This window comes from Mesoplodon mirus, assembly GCF_964341445.2.
Source record: "Mesoplodon mirus genome assembly, chromosome: 9".
In the NCBI taxonomy this organism is placed as follows: Eukaryota; Metazoa; Chordata; class Mammalia; order Artiodactyla; family Ziphiidae; genus Mesoplodon; species Mesoplodon mirus.
In genome coordinates this window covers 25,681,663-25,705,535 of record NC_138985.1, presented here as the reverse complement: position 1 = coordinate 25,705,535, position 23,873 = coordinate 25,681,663, and the positions used below count along the sequence as shown (strand labels likewise).

At 36.9% G+C, this 23,873-nt stretch overlaps 1 protein-coding gene and 1 long non-coding RNA gene across 4 annotated transcripts in view; one reads left to right on the top strand and one right to left on the bottom strand.

Annotated features, from left to right (window-relative positions):
- SUGCT (succinyl-CoA:glutarate-CoA transferase) overlaps positions 1-23,873 on the bottom strand; it is a 720,769-nt gene that overhangs the window by 510,968 nt on the left and 185,928 nt on the right. The window lies entirely within an intron of this gene.
- The window catches only part of LOC309810134, a 252,520-nt gene continuing 248,591 nt past the window's right edge, over positions 19,945-23,873 (top strand). Inside the window, exon 1 of the long non-coding RNA XR_014294948.1 lies at positions 19,945-19,986. This is a non-coding gene — a long non-coding RNA (uncharacterized lncRNA). The remainder of the gene's footprint in view (positions 19,987-23,873) is intronic.

Sequence of the window (23,873 nt, the reverse complement as noted above, 5' to 3'; positions counted from 1 at the left end):
GCCAGGCAAACTGTCAGGCCTATACAGAAGCAAGGACCCTGCTGACATCCAGAAGAATATATAGAGTGTGACCTTTCATTTTCTTCAGTGTTGTTTCACAAATTAACTGATATATTTAAAGTTTGATTTAATATTATCCCCTAAAGAATAAACTATGTTTGCAATGTTATACAAGTCCCTAAATGAAGGCTTTGGCTAAACGCCAAGAGAATGCTGATTTATTTTGCCTTAATCCATATTTTCCAACCAATAAAGTCCCGTTTTTTAAATATGATAGCTAATTATTTAGACAGGGTGTCTTTTTAAAAATGATCATGAAATCTCATTCATCAGGTGTTCTGAGAAGAAAATGACATTTGCGAAGACCAAATAGTTGAAGTTCTTCAGGAACTTCCCTCTACATGTTGTTCAATTAATATTCAGTTTTTAATTACCTAACTGGATATAATAAATTATTTTGTTCTCAGATAGTAGTCTGTCTCTGCTTCCATTCCCTACCATTCATTCATTCCTCCCTTCCTTGCCTGGGATGGCTCCTATTCAGCACTTCACCAAATCTACTCTCAACTGACATCTTAATCACAGCATTTTTTTCTCAAAGTCCTCACTTTTTTTGATCTCCTTGCCCCTCCTAACCACCCTCTCCTGTTTTACCCTGGAGAGAAACTATGCAATCTTCCTTCCTTCCAATCCAATTCCTCCTACTCTGTGGGATTTCTGTGCTTTTCTCCTCAGTCTCTTTCTTCTCCTTCAGCTCTGTGACCTCACTCACTCCCAGAGATTGAACCATGACTTCTACAGGAATTCTCTTTGTAACACTGACCCACTTCCAAATTCTTGTCCTAAATTTTTCAAAGTTGGTAATCAAAACTGAACCACTTAACTACCATCTAAACCAGGACTGTGACAGGTTAGAAAACCACTTGGGGAACACCATGATAAAGCTGGAACACATAAAGGGTAAAAGTGTAATGAGAAAGACCCACTCATGAGAAAAGGTGGGAGGAAAAAAGACTTCCCTGAATAATCTGAATCATGGCTTTTCCTTAAAGAGGTTCAAATCTATCAGTAGGGTCTGAAAAGCAAAAGCCAAAAAAATGGTCCCTGCTTTCCATTAGGTCCCTTAGGGTGCCATGCTAGAAGTAAACACAAACTCTATTTAGAAGGACACCCTCAACCTAAATTGAAAAGGATTTACACTGAGATAGCCCAATTATCTTTGAGCCCACAATCCAACATTACACAATATACAAGGAAATAAGCTACTATGAGCAGGAGTTGGCAGAAACAATAAAGAGCAGAATCAGAATCACAAGATCTTCAACTAATGGTGTTTCCAGATAGAAAACATAAAATAACCATGGCTAAAATGTTTTTTAAAATGAGCGGTAGATTCAAACATATGAGAAAAGTATAAGTTACTCTCAAAAAAGGTACATTTTTTAAAGAGCAAAACAGAATTTTTAAAAATAAAAATATAATTGATATTTAAAACTCAATGGACAGTTTACAGAGCATATCAGAAAGCTGAAAGAATTGCTGCCTGGAATAGAGGTTTTTAAAAATTAGCTAGAATTCAGCATAAAAAAGAAGAGATCAAAAACGTAAAAGTGATATTAAGAGACAAGGAGGTTAAAATTAAAGCACCCAAATGGAGTTATAGATGGAGAGAACAGAGAAAGTGAGGGGAATGCTACATATGAAAAGATAATGCCTGAGAATTAATTCTGTAAACTCAATGGATCCCAAGTGGGACAAAGAAGAAGAAACGTACATCTAGATAAACCATAATAAAACTGAAGAATATCGGGCTTCCCTGGTGGCGCAGTGGTTGAGAGTCCGCCTGCTGATGCAGGGGACACGGGTTCGTGCCCCGGTCCGGGAAGATCCCACATGCCGCAGAGCAGCTAGGCCCGTGAGCCATGGCCGCTGAGCCTGCGTGTCTGGAGCCTGTGCTCCGCAACAGGAGAGGCCACAACAGTGAGAGGCCCGCGTACCGCAAAAAAAAAAAAAAAAAAAAAAAAAAAAAACTGAAGAATATCAAAGACAAAGTAAGAATGTTACAATCATCCAAATAAAAAGATAATCTGTCCTTTTTAAGAATGTCATTTAGATCGGTAGCAGAAACCTCTATAGCAATAATAGAAGTCAGGTGATAATTCTGAGATATAATAACAGACAACATAGGATTTCTTTTCAACATAAAAGTTTATACCTAACTAAAATATTCTTAAAGAATAATCTTGAAATAAAGTCATTTTCAGTCTAATAAAGTCCGAGAGAGTTTATCACCACCAGATCCTCACCAAAGCAATTTCTAAAAAAATATGCTTTAGAAAGAAGGAAATTAAACCTAGAAAGAATGAGATACAAAAGGGAATGGTGAGAAAATAAAATAAAATATAGTATTTGAGTGAGTCTAAAACACTAATATTAAAATAATAATAATAATAATTAGTAAGGCAGTAATGGGGATGAACCACTAAGATCTCCCTTCAAGAGAGAACCTGATGCGGGGTGACATCAGCAAGATGGCAGAATAGGAAGCCCCAGATCCTCTTTCCCTCAACAACAGTACATAGACCAATTCCCTTTGTGAGAAATCCAAAAAATGGTTAAGAGGCTCCTGCATGCCAGGTCCCCAGGCAAGTGTGAAACCAGTCACATCAAAGACAGTAGGAAAATGTGTGGCACTCGTCTGCCATACCCCCCCCAACCCTTACTCAGTGCATCATTATTGGGAGAAAACTCCCAGTTGCTGGCTTCTTCCTGGGGAGGGAAAGAGAAGACTGAGACGTACAGCCACTGTGCAGACTTTATGAAATGCTGCCTGAGAGACGAGGTTTCTGTCTCACTTGTCTCAGAGAACTTACAGGACACAGTATACTCTAGACGCCTGAGGGCTGCTGACAAAAAAAAAAGAGAGAGAGAGAGAGAACTGGGTGGCATCTACTATTCCAGAAGATCCACAGTATGACAGACAGAGGTGTACACGAAGTGGCCTCTCACTCAAACAGCGAAAGAGATGAGTAAAGTATGCATCCAATATTCCAGCTCTTCAGGGGGCTGCTTAAGCAACTGGTTTCTGCCTCTCCAGTCTCAGAGCACTTATGTGACACAACATACACTAGATACCTGGGGGATGCTGAGAATAAAAGAGAGCTGGGAGTTTGCTGCACATCTAGAGAACCTGCAGTACTGCAAACAGACACCAGAGGGAGGAAGAGATTATGAGATCCTGAAAAGAGAAAGTGCAGTCCAGGGAAGATGCATCCACCAAAAAGGTTTAAAAGGCCTCCAGAATCTCTAGCTAGGCTGATTGGTAAACGTCTTTCCCTTTACAGAGCAGGCACATAAAGACTGGAAAGTGGCTGTGGTTTTTCAAATGCATGGATCCCAGCACAAAGTTGTAAGGCACATGCAGAAACGGAAGCATGGCCCAATCAAAGGAACAAAATTATTCTACAGAAAGCGACCCCAAAAAAAAAGGTTGCTGTGAATTACTTGACAAAGAATTCTAAATAGCCATCATAAAGATGTTTGATGAGCTCAGGGAAACTATGCATGAATAAAATGAGACTATCATTAAAGAGACAGAAAATACAAAGAACTAAAATGAAATTTTGGAGCTGAAGAATACAGTAGCTGATTGAAAAAATTCACTAGTTTGTTGTTCACTAAGTTAACCAATAGCAGAGTTAACCAGACAGAAGAAAGAATCAGTGAACTCAAAGATGAGCCATTTTAAATTATCCAGTCACAGGAGCAAAAAGAAAAAAGAATGAAGAAAGCATAAGGGACTTACGAGACACAATAAAGCAGACCAATATACACATGTGGGAGTCCCAGAAAGAAAACAGAGAAAGGTGCAGAAGGACTATCGGGAGAAATAATGGTTAAAAACTTCCCAAATCCAGGGCTTCCCTGGTGGCGCAGTGGTTAAGAATCCGCCTGCCAATGCAGAGGACACTGGTTCAAGCCCTGGTCCAGGAAGATCCCACATGCCACAGAGCAACTAAGTCCATGCATCACAACTACTGAGCCTGCACTCTAGAGCCCGTGAGCCACAACTACTGAAGCTCGTCCACCTAGAGCTCATGCTCCACAACAGTAGAAGCCACCGCAATGAGAAGCCCGTGCACCGCAATGAAGAGTAGCCCCTGCTCTCTGCAACTAGAGAAATCCCATGTGCAGCAACAAAGACCCAATGCAACCAAAACTAAATTAATTAAAAAAAAAAAAAACTTCCCAAATCTGGGGGGAGAAATGGATATCTAGATTCAAGAAGCCAAAAAAACCTCAACTAGAATGAACCTAAAGAAGCAAGTCCTTCCCTATCAGTAATTACTCAAAATATAAATGGATTAATCCCTCCCATCAAAGGCATAGAGTGGCTGAATGGATAAATTCCAAACTGAAGTTCAAGATAGAAAAAAAGAATATTATTTATTGACTTCTCTATGAATTCACTAATTCTCTCTTGCTGTGTACAAACTGTGGTTAAATTTATCTGGTGGGTTTGACTGTCAGATATATTTTGGTACTCTTTAATGCCTATTAATTCATTTCATATTTCTGTTCAAATATCCTATCTTTTTATCATCATTTTGTCCATCTTTTCCTCTATTTTTTAACATATTAATCATGATTAATTTTGAAGTCCTTGTCCATTAATTCCAGTATCTGGATCATCTCTGTGTCTGCTTCAATTGATTATTTTATACCTTCCTTACCAGTCACTTTTTCCAGCTTTTTCACATGTCTACAAATGTGTCTGTTAAACGTTATAAAGGATATATTGCAAAGGTTTTGGATTATGTTAACTTCCTATAAAATTCTGGGATGTTTCTGTTAAGTTTTGTTCTGATAGGCAGGTTGAATTACTTAAAAGATCACCTTGATCTCATCAAGAATTGGCTTTAGCCTTTGTTAAGGTTGGTCTATTTCAGTATTGTCCTTACTCCTAGACTTTGGTCCTTACTCAGAGGGTGTAGTCTTTCCAGGTTCCCAAGATAACAGTACAAAGTATTGACAAAGCCTACTTTTAGCAGAGCACATCACAATTTATAAAGAATTTTCATAGATGTTATTTTATTTCATCAGACAGGTTCTCTTACTAAGAGAACTAAAAGAAAGGATTCAGCACATACCACAAAACATCCAAAAGTTCTCCAGAAATAATAAACTATTCCTTGTCCCAGAATATTTATTCAAGTCACCAGTATTCATTCATTTGATATATATCTATTGTTGACCTACTATATCTTCTTCTGGGTAATATATTAATTAGGCACAGGGGGAGACAAATATGAATAATATACTCTCAAAAATTCTAATGTAAAAGCTTATGATCTTGTGAATAAAAGGAGAAATGAGGGCTGACAGAACCGAAATGTCTTCCGTCTCATTTGGTTTCAACATTTTCTTTTCATGGTTGTATTCTGGCTTACAAATAACATACAAATAAATGTTTCTTATTATTGGTGAATTTATTTGTGTCTTCTCTATTAATCTTTAATGCACAGGCTTGGCATATATCATGCCCATATGATTTACCCCCTCCAGCTGCTTCAGGTTGCACAGATTTCCCACAAAACTCCATGAACAAAAGACAGAAATTAAGATGTATAAAGAGCTTAGAAAAAAACAAGTATTTCTAAGTCTATTGGAATATATCAGAAATTTATGGTGGGGACAAATTTGTTGCTCAGGTTTTTGGAGTTCAAAAAATGGATTTTTAAATGGCCTTATTGAAACCTTTTAGAACCACATTTTAGAACTAAACTGTAAATACAGCTGTAGCCAGTCATCATATCAGTTAAAAACTCATTTTGAAGCAGCAGAAAAAAAAAAATCTTTAGAAAATGTCATATCTAGGGGCTTCCCTGGTGGCGCAGTGGTTAAGAATCTGCCTGCCAATGCAGGGGACACGGGTTCGAGCCCTGGTCAGGGAATATCCCACATACCGTGGAGCAAATAAGCCCGTGTGCCACAACTACTGAGCCTGCGCGCTAGAGCCTGCAAGCCACAACTACTGAGCCCACATGGCAGAACTACTGAAGCTCGTGTGCTTAGAGCCCATGCTCCACAACAAGAGAAGCCACTGCAATGAGAAGCCCATGCACCGCAACAAAGTGTAGCCCCCACTCACTGCAACTAGAGAAAGCCCGCATGCAGCAACAAAGACCTAACAGCCAAAAATAAATAAATAAATAAATAAATATTTTAAAAAAAGAAAGAAAATGTCATATCTAAAAGAAGATGTCTACTGGTCATCAATGATAAGTTTTAAAGTAGCTAGTAACAATAGATATTAACTTGGTGTTATTTAACAGTTAGCTTTGTATAAGAGTCCAGGAGGGAAGGCCACCAATGATCTTTGAATCTAGTCAGGATAAGGTCAGTGAAATTTGTCTTACACTCTGAATCTCTTTTGAGTCTGGGATGTACCCAGCTCACTTGTATACACTGGAAAGCGTAATATTTCCTGTGTTGAACTCCTTGAAAATACTAAATACCCACCTTGTTGCCCTGCTCAGGGAACAGGTTTCTGTCTCAATTTCTCTACTACGTACTTCTTTTATCTGTTCAGACTAGAATGTTATCCTAAATTGTGAGTGACTTTTCCAGGACTCTGAGAACCTAATAAGTTCTCTAAGTACTTTTGTCTCATGGGATAGAATTTTCTCCCTGTAACAGATCTCCCACCACGAAGAGACTGATCACTTGGGATTATAGCAATAGCTATTCTTTACTAAGTGGTTATATTCGTGCCAGAGTGGTTATATTCGTGCCAGACTCTATGCTAAATTCATTTCGTGAATTACCTTGCTTATCAGCACATCCATAAAATGTAGATAGTATTATTATAAAGTTACTGTAGAGGAAACTGAAGCCCTGAAACATAAGCAACTTCCTCAAGCTATTAGTTAGCAGAGCCTCCCTGGAGCTAAGGTGCTACTGCTTTTCTGACTTTGAATATACCACCCCACTACTTCGATATCTACCTGATGCTTGCCTTTCTGGTTCAACCTGACATCCTTAGATAATTATTACCTGATCATAACCAAGATCATAATATCCTTTATAAACGGTGTATGGATCCATTCAGGAAATTTCACAAGGGCCAGCCTCTGCCACCCAGGTAAGGGTCCCTTACTTTAAGCCTTACCCAATCTTTTCTTTCAGCTATATGCTGAATGTCACACATATGCATGCTGAGGGTCACTTTGTAGAGCCCCAGTGCCACCTCTCCTAAGTAATAAAAGCCTCAATTTTGTCCGGATCCAGTTGTCATTTCTCGCCCCTGAATGTTCGGTCTTGGAGACAAAAGACCTAGATTCTGCTACTAACTTACTATACAGCCTTAGGCAATCACTTAAACTTGTCAGGTCACAGTTCCCTCACTTATAAATTTAGGGTGTTGGACTGGTCCCTTCCAGCTATTAAATTCTGTGATTTTAAGATCAAACATGAAATCCTGATAGGAGGACTGTAATAAAACAATGAAAAAGAAAGAAAATGGTCTGGTCTAGAAGATCTTGCTTATTTTATTATGAGTGTTTGGGGCTATTTTATATATGTTTACATGCACTTAGAGACATTTAAAATGAGGACATTTTATAAGGTAAGAAACAAGAAAGCCCTCACACACATGAGATGTAAAATGTAGCTCCAGAGTTCACAACACCCTCATCATGTATAAATAGAACATAGCATTTACAACCACTTACTCTGCAATATATTTCTTTTGGCTGAGAGGTAATGTCAGCTACCTGAGCTTCTGAGAACACTAACCTTCATTCTTTATGTTGCTGAGTAAAGTAATACTACTTTGTAAAGACATAGTGTCCTTAGGCACTCAATCTAATTATTACTGTGGGTTTGTTTTTGTTGTTGCTGGTTTGTTTTTGTAAATAATTATAATTGTCCCATTCATCAAGCACCCACTATTGGGTCTGACTCTATGCTTGGTAATTTACATGCATAATCTCATTCTTCCAACAAGCCTGCAAAACATATATGACTATCCCACTTTACTCATAAGAAAATCAGGTCTCAGAGAGTACAACAGCTTAGCTAAACACTGTTAAATAAGAAACCAAGACAAGAACCCAAGTGTGTTGGGCTCCGCTCTGCCATTCTTCTCAAAGTAACTTAAATCTGCTTGCTATTTAAATAATAATAGTAGTAAAGTTTATTGAATCCTTATTGTGGAATAATGCTTGTAAGGGTCCCAGCAATCTTTTCAGTTAGACACTATTATTATCTCCATTTTACAGGTATGGAAACTGAAGCATAGAGAAGTTAAGTAATTTGCCCAGAGTTACACAGTTTTAAAAGATCAATGCTTTCAAACCCCTTCCCACAAACCACCTACAATGTGGCAGAAGCTCTAGGTCTAGAGGGAAAGTACTCATTTCTTCTCAAGTTTCACAAATTGATATGTAAGATGATTAGACTGATAAGGCAATTATTATAGAGTCTCAAATCACGGAATTCTTCCACATTTACTATTTTGCCACACTTCTACACATATATCAAGTATGTATAAAAAGAAATTACCTTCCAACCTTGCACATGTTCGCACATTCCTGTCACCATCTCAACTGATTCAGTTCCCCACACCTTGCTTCCCTTCTTTATGAAAACTACATAGGCAAGTTTCTCTGCCCATACCAGTAAGGCCAGTGAGGATGATGATGATGTTATCTTTTTTTTTCATTTGCATTTGATTTTTATTGAAACATAATTGATTTATAATGTTTCAAGTGTCAGCAAAGTGATTCAGTTTTATATATATATATACACACACACACACACATACACACACACACATATATATGTTCTTTTTCAGATTCTTTTCTATTATAGGCTATTACAAGATACTGAATATAGTTCCCTGTGCTATACAGTAGAACCTTGTTGCTTATCTATTTTATATATAGTAGTGTGTATCTGTTAATCCCAAATGCAGATTTATCCCTCTCCACCTTTCCCCTTTGGTAACCATAAGTTTGTTTTCTATGTCTGTGAGTCTATTTCTGTTTTGTAAATAAGTTCATTTGTACCTTTTTTAAAGATTCCACATATAAGTGATATCATATGATAATTGTCTTTCTCTGTCTGACTTACTTCACTTAGTATAATAATCTCTAGGTCCACCCATGTTGCTGCAAATGGCACTATTTCATTCTTTTTTATAGCTGAATAATATTCTATTGTGTATATATACCTCATCTTTATCCAGTCATCTGTCAATGGACATTTAGTTGCTTCCATGTCTTGGCTATTGTAAATAGTGCTGCCATGAACACTGGGGCGCATGTATCTTTTCAAATTAGAGTTTTCTCCAGCTATGTGCCCAGGAGTGGGATTGCTGGATCATATGGTAACTCTATTTTTAGTTTTCTGAGGAACCTCCATACTGTTCTCCACAGTGGCTGCACCAATTTACATTCCCACCAATAGCGTAGGAGGGTTCCCTTTCGATTATAATATCTTTTAAATTCTTTCATGCTCAGCTATTTCTAACATTTGACACACTATCCCACCATGGCAGAGCATACTTTAACATTTAAATGTCAAAAAAATAATTTATGAGGGATAGTGTAGTTGATCACCTAAGACTTGTTTTTACTTACTGAAAATTGAGTGTAAGTAGTCTGGTACCAGCCCAAATAGAGACACATAACAAATATTTTGTCCAAGAAATGAGAAAAACTTCAAAATAGGGAGCATAAATAATATATGGCCAGTTGTAAAATATGTTTTAAATATCATTAATTCCAAATAAACTCCTTGATGCTGTAAACATACACTGTGCTAGAATGTTTAAATATATATACACAGAATCAAATTCTCCACTGCAATGTTAATTTTCCATTACCTTTTCAATAGTATCCTATGAAAACATACACATATTCAAGACGGATACTTTATAATAGTAACACACTGGAGCCAGTGTAATGAGGTTTATGTCAGTATTTCCATTTAAGCTACTTTTTTCAGTAGGCTAATGACTGGACCATAAAAATGCAGTTAAATGAAATCTGGCATGTGTGTTCTTAGTAAGTAACATTTTTAAAAGTGAAAAGAAAGAAAAAAGCAACTGTTGACCATTTAGAAGATTTTTTTTTTCAATTATTTTGAGGAGCAGGTACTGCTCCTCAAAAGTTAAACCGAAAGTTAAACCAAAGAAAGTTAAACCAAAGCTTTTAGCAATTAGATTTATAAATATATTTTGAAAGTTTGTTGCTAAATATAGTCTTATCTTTTTCTACAAAATAATCTGTGATTTCAGGTACTTTGATATACATGTTCTTACCAGATATGACATGGCTCAGCAGAAACATTAATCTTTTTCTCCTGTCACTAGTCACAGTATTTGGGCGTCTAGGCATTCCTAGAAGGGGAGTATGCCAAAGAGTAATGGAATTAAATATGAAATGGTACTCCACTTAAGTGTTTACCTGGCTATCTGTTGACAGAGTTGGAAATATGGGCCAGGCATCAAAGACACATAGGTTAAGGTGACAGCTCTGTTGTTGGCTACTTTGTGCGACCCAGGCAAGGTATCTAACCTCTCTGTGCCTCAGGCATCCCATTTTTAATCTGATAATAAGAGTACCTATCTCATAGGATTCATTCATTCACAAAATTGAGCACCTACTGGGGCAAATAGCTATAAACTAGACTTCTTGGAACTTGCGTTATTCAAACACAGTTTATGGCCTTCTTAAATCATGGAAAGCTCTCAGAATAAGTACTAGTGATTCTTAGTGATTACATGTTCTAGAAAGGCTGTTTGTTTTCACTCGTTAAGACAGCAGGGATGAAGTGCCATGAACAGTCTTAAATCTCACTGATTATTTGGCTATTGCAGAACATCTGCTTAGTGTAAATGAGATAAGGTAGCAAATCTACCCAAAGCACCTGATGTTTAATATAACTAATATTCACTGAGCATCTACTTTATTTAAGGACAGTGCCAAAGATCATATTCAGTATAAATTGACTGGAGTGCCTTGAAGAGATACAACTCCAAGTGTAGGATTCTTTTTTTTTTTTTTGGAGTGTAATTGCTTTACAATGTTGTGTTAGTTTCTGCCGCACAGTGAAGTGAATCAGCCATACGCGTACACACATCCTCTCCCTCTTGGACCTACCTCCCCCTCCAGCCCACCCAACTAGGCCATCACAAAGCACCAAGCTGAGCTCCCTGTGCTATACAGCATGTTCCCACTAGCTATCTATTTTACACGTGGTAGTGTATTTATGTCAAACCTAATCTCCCAGTTCATCCCACCCTCCCCTTCCCCTGCTGTGTCCACAGATCCATTCTCTCAAGTGTAGGATTTTGATGTGAAGAGAAAAGAATGAATTCTAGGGACTTCCCTGGTGATCCAGTGGTTAAGAATCCGCCTTCCAATGCAGGGGACACGGGTTTGACCCCTGGTCGGGGAACTAAGATCCCATATGCTGCGGGGCAACTAAGCCTGTGCGCCTCAACTACTGAGCCCGCCTGCTCTGGAGCCTGTGCACCACAACTAGAGAAGCCTGCATGCCACAACGAAGATCCCACATGCCGCAACTAAGACCTGATGCAGCCAAATAAATATTAAAAAAAAAAAAGACAAACAGTATGAATTCTACATAAAGGAAAAAAAGACATATGCTAATACAGCACAGAAAATAGCCAGGAACTGTCACAAAGGGTTCAAAGATAGTGGAAAATGAGTCTGAACAAGAAATTATAGGCCAAATTGTGAAAATCCCAAGAAAGTGATTATACATGATTCAATGAAAGATGTTGACAGTTTTTCCAAAGGTTTAAGTGATTAAATGAGATAATACATATGGTAACTTTTAGCACAGTGCCTGCCACATACTAACCACTAAAAAAATACTGGCAAACAAATAATTTATTAAAAATTTAATTACACCCCATTCTTAACACTAACAAAATACTACCAACATAAACATGGAATCATGCAACATATTTCTAGCCCCTCCCCACCTGCTCCCACCATCTTGTATATTATAAATTTAAGACTAATTTAGAAGCATTAAAATCCATTTTAATTGTATTCCACCAACTTCCAGGAATCAAAAGAAAAGGTACAAAGAGTTCTTCAGGTCACCTAGACCTGGTCTTGATAAAGGAACAAATAACACAAGCGGTAGATATTAGAATTCAAATGTTAGGCACCAGATCACCAAAACATGGTCAATATTTTAATATCTAAGGGAGAGAGCTGGGGCAAGACTAAGGGCTCAAGGTTAGAAGAACAGAGCTCTTCTCTGAGAACTGCTCAGAAGGACCTGCCACTTTCTGTGAATGAGTCACAATTCAGTGCTAGTGCACAGTCTTAGGGATGGTGACAAGTATCAGCTGTGGGGAATTCTCAAGGAAGCACTTCCTGACCTCCTTAGAAAGCAGGATCATTCTTAACGGTGTGGCGCAACATTAGGTCTCCAGTGCCTGGCACACAGTAGGTAATCAGTAAGGGACAGATGACAAAACAAATCAACAGGCACATGGAATTAGGGCCAATCATCCTTCCAGACTGAGGGCAGGAGGAATGGTGAGCCTGGATTCTGGTAAAGTACCCTGGAGCCTGGTCTGGTCAGGACAAGAGGTAAATTGTCACTTGCCCTTGGGCACTCAATGCGAATGTTGATGATGCTAGAGGTGAGGTACTGGGGAGAAGACAAAGGAAAGGGCAGGCAACAGATCTCCAGGAACTCGACAGTAAGATGGAGACTCAGATAATTAGATGAAGGTGGAAAGGAGAAGATTAACGCTAGAAAAAAATCCCCAGACCTGCAAAGGATAGCTCCTAAAGATCTTTGAAGGGTCCAGAGGTCTCAGTGGGTTGATATGCATCTAGTATTATAGCTCTCTAGCTGGGTGGATAAGATAGACTTTGCAGATGCAAAGATGGGGGAAGATAAAGAAGGGGACTCCAAGAGAGAGCATAGGGTGGAAACTGAACAAATGGATCAGATAAGAACAATGGATTGATAAGAACATAGGTTAAATAAAGGAAATACCAAAAATACGGTCAGAAAAAAGTCTTGGATTCTTTAACAGCTTCCGGGTTATGGAAGCTGGATTTTAATCAATAACCCTTACAGAGCCTCTGTAAATTTGCGAGCAGGAGAGAGACCTGATCAGAGCTCTGCTTCCAGGTTCAAGAGAGTATATATTAGAAAAAAAGAGGAAAGGGTGTGGCTTATATAATGGTTCCAGGCAAATGAAAATTAGATAATAAGGTAGGGTGGTGTCCATGGAAATGGTGATGCAAATCACAGCAGCACAAAGAGCCAGTAGAAGAATCTCCCCCATAGTACACTTAAGAGACCTCAAACGAAATGTGCAGACATAATCTTTGTAAAAGGCAATTGACATAATTTGATCTGACTCCTGCCCACCTCTATACCTCTGTTTCCCATCATTGCTCTCGAAAAACTTTTACTGCAGAAAGGAGCAGCAATACACCCCATCTAGTTACCTACCCACTTAACTTCACAGAATGCTACTACTTGTCATCAGAATGTCCTACACCTACCCTCTTCATTTATCCACTCTTTCTCATGTTTCAGAGTTCACCTCAGCATCTGATTTCCCTAAAGTTCTCTGATCTCCCTGCAGTCCATATACTCCCATAGCAGCCCTCCATATCTCTACCGTGGTGCCTACCGCGTGCTAAGTGTCGATTCAGGTTTTCTGTTCTCCCTGGTTAGGAGCACAGGCTCCTGTTTCTGCAATTTACCAGCTACATAGCATCCTTGGGCCTCTTCTCTTCTGTGAAATGCAGAGAATATCTATTGTACTTCACAGGAATACTGCAAGAAGTATATGGAACAATAAGTGGGAACTGATTAATACAGTGACTGGCATGGCGGAAGTATTGAATAATACAGCTCTTTCATTAACTCTTCTTGTGCACTGCAGATTAAACAATGAAGCAGACCAGGCTATTTGCCTGAGGTGACCCCCCCAAATCAATGACCAGACAGACTTTCTACCAAGACCTCAGTCTCTCCACCCCCTTGCTTCCAGATATGCCTCTTGGCACTGGACCTCCTCAACAGTGGATCTAGACTGTAAATTCACAAGGAGACATGCAAGCTCTTGAATCAATTCCTCCTTTCCTCCCACAGATATCACACAAGAAAAAATGCAAAGAGAGAGCTACCTAAAGTACAAACTGAACTTAGCATATCTTTGTGGCCAGAAAAAAAATCGGGGGAAAGTAGCTTTTTACAGACTAATAATTATAACTCTCCTCCCTTCCCTTCTAATTCAAGCCAAAATTATATATTTTCTTTCTGTAATAAATCAGGTGATTCACGAGTATATTGGGGATTCTGTCGAGGCTTAGAGTTGCCTAAGCAATATACAAAAGTGGATGTGGTTAATTAAGTAAAGGGAAAAAAATTAAATTCCTGCTATCAGATCTCTCTTTGCATTAGTTTTTAGTACCTTTGTCATCAGCCAAAGAAATTCAATCAGCAAAACCCATGAAGAACTATCCATTTACAATATCCATTTGCAATATGTAAACATGAACCTTGCCTTTTGTTCCATTCAACAGGAACTCACTGCTCCATGAATGACCACATTCCGTTATGATTCTGCTGCATCTCATTACACCAAAAAACAGTTAACATACTTTACACTGATGTTCTTCTTTAAAATTATATCTCTTGCCATAATAATTTCCAAATATATTTACAGGACTCTACTGTAGGCAGAGTAAGGCAAAGAATTAAGCATCATTTCAGGACCCTGGAGAATGTTAAAAATTCTGGTTAGAAAAGTATTAACAGTATATGGGTTCCAACACTTAACAAGGCATTGTAATTTCTTTTCACTATTTCAGAATTAAGTTGTCCAACACTCAGAGAGCAAATGGAAAAATGTCACTTCCTCTGTTTTACAAATGAGAAAACTAAAAAAGACAATGCTCTTCATTTAAAGAACCTCTTGGTAACTGACAGATTATACAAATAATGCTGTCACTATCTATCCAGATCACACCTCACTTACTATAATCTGCCTGCCTATAACACCTGCCCCCAAAGTGGCTTAGTCCTCTACCACGGGATCCCAATCTTACCATAGTTGGTGGGAGTTAAAAAATGGCACTTGACCAGTGATAGCTCATCCAGAGGCTAGCCAGTGGCCTATGCCTGACCAAAACTTTGAGCTGGTCCAACCTCATTAGTCTCCCAAACACTTGATACTGGGAAAAGAAGAGAGTGAGCCATTTAAGAAGCTGGTAGTAAAAATATGCTATGAAAGTGAGTCAGGGACATGTCAAGGCAACAATACATGCACCCCAAAATAAGAAAGGGGCAAAAACAATACTGAGTAGTTGGTAAGGAAGCCAATCAGTGGGGATCACGATACCATCCAAAGAGAAGCAGAGAGGCAGAGGGACCAGTTCCCAGAGAAGACCAAGTTCCTGAGACTTCCAATCTGTGAATCCTTACAATAAACTTCCTTTTACAGAGTAGCTCTCTGCTTGCAATCAGAAACATAGTGACTTCTGCCATAGTGTCTACTGGATAATTAGTACAGCTCTTCCAGAATTAAAAAAAAAGAAAGAAAGAAAAGAAAAAAGACTATTTCACAGGAATGTAAAATACAAAACCATAACCAAAGGGAAGAATCTGTTCTGTTTAAACATCAAGAATATATACAAATTTAGGGTTAGATTGACAAAAAAATATATATATATATTTGTCTTAAACCAGTTGATACTACATGAAGCTTGAGGCTCATATGAAATACACAATGCTTATGAGATATATTATTTTTCTCCGCTGCATGATAAATTACTATTAACTTAGTGGCTTAAAACAACACTCACTTATTATTTGACAGTTTCTGTATGGCAAAGGTCTGGGCACGGCTGGTATTGGCAGAGGATTCGATACATAAATCGATGGAACAGAATGGAGAATCCAGAAACAGACCCCCACAAACATATTCAACTGACTTTTGAAAAAAGTACAAAAGCAGTTCAGTGGAGGAATGACAGCTCTTTCAACAAAAGGTCTGGTGCAATTAGACATCCATAGGTCAAAAAAAGAAAGAAAAAAGAAAAAGAATCTCAGACTTTATATAAAAATTAACTCAAAATGGATCATGGACTTAAATGCAAAACATAAAATGTAGAAAATAGCATATAATAAAACTTTCAGGATCTAGGGCTTGGCAAAAATTTCTTAGGCTTGACACCAAAATCACAATCTATAAAAGGAAATATTGACAAATTGGACCTCAAAATTAAAAGCGTTTGCTCTAAGAAAGACCCTGTTAAGAGAATAAAAAGGCAAACTGCAAAGTGTGTGAAAACATTTGCAAACTACATATCTGGGAGCTCTTCAAAATTCAACAGTAAAAATAAATAAGTAAATCACACAATCAAAAGAGAAAATGGGCAAAAGACAAGCGACATTAAAGAAGATCTACATATGCAAATAAGCATATGAAAAGATATTCAACATCATTAGTGACTACAGAAATGCAGATTGAAACTACAATGAGATATCTCTACTAATCTATCAGAATGGCTAAAATTGAAAAATGGTGCTCACAGCAAATGCTGGTAAGGAGGAAGGGATTCTAGACCACTCATGCATTGTTTGTGGGAATGTAAAATGATACAGTCTCTCTGGAAAATAGTTCAGCCACTTCTTACAAAACTAGGCATGCCACTACCATACATCCTAAAACTGCACTCCTGGACATTTATCCCTGAGGAATGAACACTTAGGTTCACAAAGAAATCTGAATGAATGTTCTCTTAGCAGCTTTATTCATAATAGCCAAAAACCAGAAACAACCCAGATGAACTTCAAAGGGTGAATGGTTAAAAAAATTGTAGTATACTCACACCATGGACTACTACTCAGAAATAAAAAGGAGTAAAGTATAGATAGATGTAATAACTTGAATGAATCACCAAGGAATTATGCATAATGAAAAAAGCCAATTCTGAAAGTCACATACCATATGATTCTATTTATATAATATTCTTGAAATGACAAAATGAAGATAAAAAAGTAAATGTCAGAAATAATAGATGATACAAAATTATATTTTGGGACTTCCCTGGTGCTCCAGTGGTTAAGACTCCATGCTCCCAATGCAGGGGGACTGGGTTCGATCCCTGGTCAGGGAAATAGATCCTGCATGTCGCAACTAAAAGATCTGGCGTGCTGCAACTAAAAGATAAGGCATGCCGCAACTAGAAGATCCCACATGCCGCAACTAAGACTGATGCAGTCAAATAAATAAATAAATTTTTTAAATTATATTTTTAGATAAATATTTTATACCCAGAAAACTCAAAAGACCCTAAAATTAAAGCTACTATAATTCATAAGTTAATTTGATAAGGTGACTAGGTATGTTATACACAGAATCAACATTTTATACCTAACAAACACCATTCAGATATTAAAATAGAAAAAAATTGCTATTCACAGAAGGAAAAAAAACTATGTAGTTATAAAATTTTATTCTTAAATACAAAATCAGATTTGAACAAGTAGATAGGCAAACTATGTCCTTGGAAAGGAAGATTTTATGCCAAAATACTATAAATGTATATCCTTCAAAAAGCATATACTTTGAAAACAATCCATTTGAATTACAATCATTTTGAATTATGTTAAAATGATTTTAATATTCAAATGGAAGAATAAATGTCTAAGAAGAGAAAAAATGTGAAAACAATTTTAAGTTGAGGACTTCCCTAACCATCTACTAAAACCTACTAAAATATCATCTTAAACAAGAAATACACAAATAATTTAGTGGAATGGAAGAGGATGAGTAGTAGTTCCCAATATATACAAGAAGTTAATATGACAGAGAATTTTAATTTAGTAAGAAAAATCTATTTATTCATAATGCTGTCAAAACTATCCATTTGTAAGTAAATTAAGTTGGACTTTAGTTCCCATCATAGAAAGAAACATATTTCAAATGGGGTAAAGATACAATTGTAAAACATAAAACAAAAATAGAGTAAAATTTAGGGAAATAAATGTTGGGTAGAACTTTCTATCAAGGCCTTTTTAATCAAAGGTAGAGAACCCAGAAGTTCTAGGAGAAAAACCAGACACATTTCACTATATAAAAAAATAAACACAGTCAAAGATGAAAAATGGATTGGAAAAATATTAAATAAAATATTATTAATATAAGAAGATTTCTATATATTGGTAAAGAAAATATGAAAAATGGATTGGAAAATACTACGTATTAAAAATTTAATAAAATATCAGTAGTAGTAGTAGAAGATTTCTACATACTGACAAAGAAAATATAAAAGCAAACAAAAAGATATATGAATAGGAAAAGCAAATATCCAATAAACATATACAAAGAGAGTCAAACTCAATAAGGGTCAGAGGACTAACTATTAAAACAGCAGTGCTCTTCAATTTCTTACCCATTCAGTTGGCAAAAAATTTTAAGGGTGGTAACATCCAGTATTAGAGAAAAGTAAAAGTGGGATAAGAGCATTTTCATATACTGTTGGCAAAAATGTGAATTGTGGGACTTCCCTGGTGGTCCAGCGGTTAAGACTCTGTGCTCCCAGGGCAGGGGGCCCAGGTTCTACCCCTGGTCAGGGAGCTAGATCCCGCATGCCACAACTAAGACCCAATGAAGCCAAATAAATAAATAAATAAATATTTTTTTAAAATGTGAATTGCTTCTTCATTCCCTTAGTTATGACAATACCACTCCTGATAATCTCTCCTGCAGACATAATAGCCATAGTTTATTCATATATAAAAGAATGTTTATTGCAGCATTATAGTGGGAAAAAATGGAAACAATATACTGTCCATCAATAGAGGAATAAATCATGTTACATCCAAGCCTTGAATTATTATGCAACTATTACAAAAGAATGTATTGGAAAGAGAAATTTTCATGATGTACCAAATAAGTATTAATACTCCTTCTTTCCATTTATCCATACAATAAAGAAAATTGTAATTCATTGCTGTGATTTATATTTATTTGATTACTAATGATACTAAATGGCTTTTTCATGGTCTTATTAGCCATCTGTATTTTCTTTTTTTATGAATTATCTCTTAATGTTGCTCATTTTTCTGTTTGAACTTTCATACTTTCCTTATTGGTTTACAAAAATTCTTTATACATAAGGACTCACTCTTTGACCATCAAATCATGTTATAAACATTTTTATTCACCATATAATTGTATATGGAGTGAGCTTCCTCACATACAGATGTTATACACATTTTTAAATACTTAAATCTATCAGTAATTTAATTTGCCCTCGTACTGGACTTAAAATGTACATTGCCACCCAAAGTGTACAGCAATACTTTACCATATATTTTTCAAGTAATCATAAAGTTTTATATTTTTTTACATGTAAATCTTTAATCCATCTGGAGTTTATTTTGGTGGATGAAGTGAGTTAGGAATCTGACTCTCCCATTGAAGTAGGGCTTTTGCCTGAAACAGCAGGCAGGAGCTCCAGGAAGGAGGTCAGACATAGCCAAACAGTACTTTTGAGGGGAAGCCAGGAGGTAAAGACCTAGCTATGGAAAGCTGACCCACAGCACAGCAGTTTCCCCATGTACAGAGAATAAACCAAGCAGAGGAAATTTCCTGCTTGGATGTCCCTTGCCTCCAACTTCTTCCAGATTGCTGGGGCACTAATATAAATTTACCCTACCCACCATTCAACTGTAGCTTTTAGGAAAGGATCCTAACATCTTACAAGAGAATATTAACAAAACCCAAAAAGAATCCACCCATGATATTTATTGGCAAAAACAAAATCAGAATAAATCTTTTTCATTTAAGTATGTATAAATAGGGCTTCCCTGGTGGCGCAGTGGTTGAGAGTCCGCCTGCTGATGCAGGGGACACGGGTTTGTGCCCCGGTCCGGGAAGATCCCACATGCCGCGGAGTGGCGTGGCCCATGGGCCGTGGCCGCTGGGCCTGCGCGTCTGGAGCCTGTGCTCCGCAAGGGGAGAGGCCACAACAGTGAGAGGCCCGCGTACCGCAAAAAAAAAAAAAGTATAAATATAAAGATGAAATGATGTCCATAAAGACATTATATCCTACCAAGGGAAATAAATACAGCATGTAAGAGGTAAAGAGAATATTTTAATGTAACTATGGCAGGAAACATAAGTAAATTTAAGAAACCATTTATCTATGCTCTCAAGGAAATCAAAGAAAACTGTGCACTCTGAACAAAAGGAGTAAAGATGAACTAAGAAAAACACTTATACAAAAAAAGGAAATTGATAGATTCACTAAAAGAATGTAGGGAGGAAATAAAGAATGCCTTTAATAGAATTTAAAATTACACTAAAATTTGTAAAGGTCAGACTCTAAACTGCAGAAAATCTAATAAGTCATGCAGAAGACAAACTTATAAACCTAACACTGTTCAAAGAAAGGGACAAAAATAGTAAAATGGTCAAAAATGATAAAAAATTATGGAAGATATAAAATGGAGATTCAATATATAAATAATGTATTTTATTAAAGAAGAAATCTAAACAAATGATACAAAAGTATCTAATATTGCATGAAAAGCTTCACTTAAAAGAACAGTTGTTACTGTTTTTATTTTTTATTCTTATCTTGGAAGAATGAAGAGAGGAGAATAAGCATCAGCTAGTTTTACAAACTACAACTACTCTGATCAATAACAAGAATTTTTGTCTTGGTCAGCACATTAGGCCACTAAAAGATTTTAGTTCCTGCTTAAACTTTGTCTTCCTAACAAGATAAAATAGATGCACCAGCAAGAATTAAGCACTCTATTTTGAGTCAAACTTAAGAGAAAAAAAAGCCAATGAGAGGACAGTGGTTTCTGACGTGATAGTCATGAGGACTTTGGACAACCAGCAGAGCCTCTGGTCTAATAGACAAGATTTTGTGGATTGAGAACACTATAAAAGGAATAATCAGACATGAAACCCTACCGGTGCCCTCTGATTTCCACTTTAGAATAAGAAATCATTTACATTGTATTTGCCATCAACAATGCCCAACCAGAGGAACAGCATTTGAGCACTTGAACAGGGTTAGGAAAAGTAGATGAGGTTCGGGGAAAGGGGGTGGGAAGAATACCCTGCCATATTTTTGTCCATGATACCCAGTAAATTTCCTTTTATAAATGTCTGATTCATTGGCTTATGTCAGTGGGTTAGGGAAAAGTGAGCCATTTTGCCCAGTCTATATTCTTGTAGCTTAATCAGCATTTTTCTGTAACAAAATTACTGAGCTGAATAAAAATCTGTATCTGCTAACCAAAAAACTCCACCCTATATAGGACACAGCTAAATAAACCTAGATAAAACCTGATAAATATTTTTAATAGTCTTAAGAAAAGTATTTTTTAAAACAGAAGATTGGCCTAGATCACGTCTTCACAATACTACATATGGAGTAAAATATATAGCCTTTTAATGGGGAAAGGCTGCTTCTCAAGAATTCTATATCCAGACAAACTTTCACTCACTTATAAAGACAACAGAAATATATTATCAGATATGTAAGGGCTTATAAAATATACCACCCATGTATGCTGGAGGAAAAATAAAATGCTTGGAGGCATATTTCAGTCATGGACAGGTTAAGTAAGACAAAATAACTCATGATATGCAAACAGTGCTATAAAAGAAATGGGAATGAGTATTGCCACCACTTAATCTCAGAATTACATCCAAATAGATTCTAAAATATAAATAGAAAAACGAATAATTATTATTGAAATAAAAGATACATGAGTTAAAAATAGCAATTTAAGTAGTAACTGAGATCAAATAAAATATGCAAACAAAAATCTGGAAGTTGTGGGGTAATGAAAGTAAAAGAATGCAAATTCTTTCGATTCACATCAAGGGAGACAATATGGTTTGTTTCGTAATGTGGGTAATTAGAAAAGTATATTTTCAAGTAAGGTTTTTTTAAAACAGAAGAACAGTCTTTAGAGCAAATACAGACCCACTAAATTACTAGAAAGAACAAAAAGGCAAAACAGCAATGTTTCAAAAGACACAAAAGAAAGGAAACAGCAGAAAAGATTTTCATAAATTCAAATCACATATGTGAGTAAAATGAAATATATCAGTAATATACAAATAAGTATTCAAAGAAAAAAACTGCATCTCTTTGCCTGTATGCAGCTTAAAGTTGATAAAGAAAAATGGTTGTATTGAACTCCTCTACAGATGTGAAGGAATGGAGTACTAGAGTCAAGCAAATTTTCTGCAGATTATCACAAATCCATGAGCTGAGTAACTGCAGTAACACAAATCATTGTGTTTCTGGGTCTGAGGTAGTTCCTTTCCTGCCTAATTTCGAATTAGTGAAGAGAAATAATAAGTCATCAAATTACGAGTTACTGCGTAAAAGAAAAAGGGGGTTTGTGGATGCTGAGGTGATTCAGTTCCTTCTTACAGAAGTATTAATTTGCCCCTACACTAGAAACACAGCATCTTAGTGGGTAGGTCTTTTTCTTAAGCCTCCATGGCTCCTTAGATTGGGTTGTTATTAGAAGTACATTAAAACACTGTAGTTTAAAAAATGAAAATAGTTCTATAATCAAGGTGTGTTGATGTATTCTAAAGCTAGTAAACTTACCTTTTTTTTTTGTTTGTTTTGTTTTTTTTTTTTTTTTTTTTTTTCTGTACGCGGGCCTCTCACTGTTGTGGCCTCTCCCGTTGCGGAGCACAGGCTCCGGACGCACAGGCTCAGCGGCCATGGCTCACGGGCCCAGCCGCTCCGCGGCATATGGGATCCTCCCAGACCGGGGCACGAACCCGTATCCCCTGCATCGGCAGGCGGACTCTCAACCACTGAGCCACCAGGGAGGCCCTACCTAACTTTTTGATTGCCCTTCTTTGGATGCTTCCCTTGTAGTGGATTTTCTTCCATTAATGGTGAATTCTTCTGTTTAATTAGGATACAATATATTTCACACAAATAATTAACCTTGCCAATACAGTGGTTTTTTCATACCAAAACACGTATTAACAATCTTGGCAATTTTGGGCATTAACTACAAAACATTTTAGCTTACATGCCAGATTCTACCTTATTTTTCTTCTTTTGAAAGAAACTCAGCTATTTCAAGTTTTATCTTTATTCCCTTCTCTAAATGTTATTATTAAAGTATCTAGACAGCTCTTTCAGAAGGGCTCCATATTGTTTGAAGACTATATTCAGGGTAGTCCTAGCCTCTTTCAAAATATTCTGAATAACTACGGGCAGAAGAGCCCCAGTGCCAACTAATCAAAAAGCAAAAAGTAAGGCATGTTGGAAATGTAGTACTTGAACTATTCACTATCTAAGTGTTATCGGTGTATCCTATGTAAATGGAAGCTGAACTTGAAACCTGGTGCTTTTAACTAGGCACAAATTAAATGTCCTCCCACTGCAAGCACAGCACACCTATACCTCTAAAAGTATAATGCAGTGACATTTTAGTGAATAGGCCGTTTTGAACACTTGTTCCTTGGGGTGTTTATTGAAGCTTTATGGAAACTACTGATGTTTCCTTAGTATCCTTAAAGTTATGTCCAGGCTTTAAAAAGTTTCTCCGTAGGAGAGAAATGGTATTTATACTATGTTTTTAAATCTTCTGAGATGAGACATCTTAGCTGCTTTCCAGGCTTTTAAAATATTAAGTCACTCAACTTGCCTACATGTTACTGGAAATACTTTTAAAGCTTGTGATGTGGTCATCTAGAAAGGCCTTTTGGGGAAACTTCACAGTCCCAGTGTCATTGCCATACAGCTTCATTAGAATTCTTGAACCACAGCTGAAATGAGGCT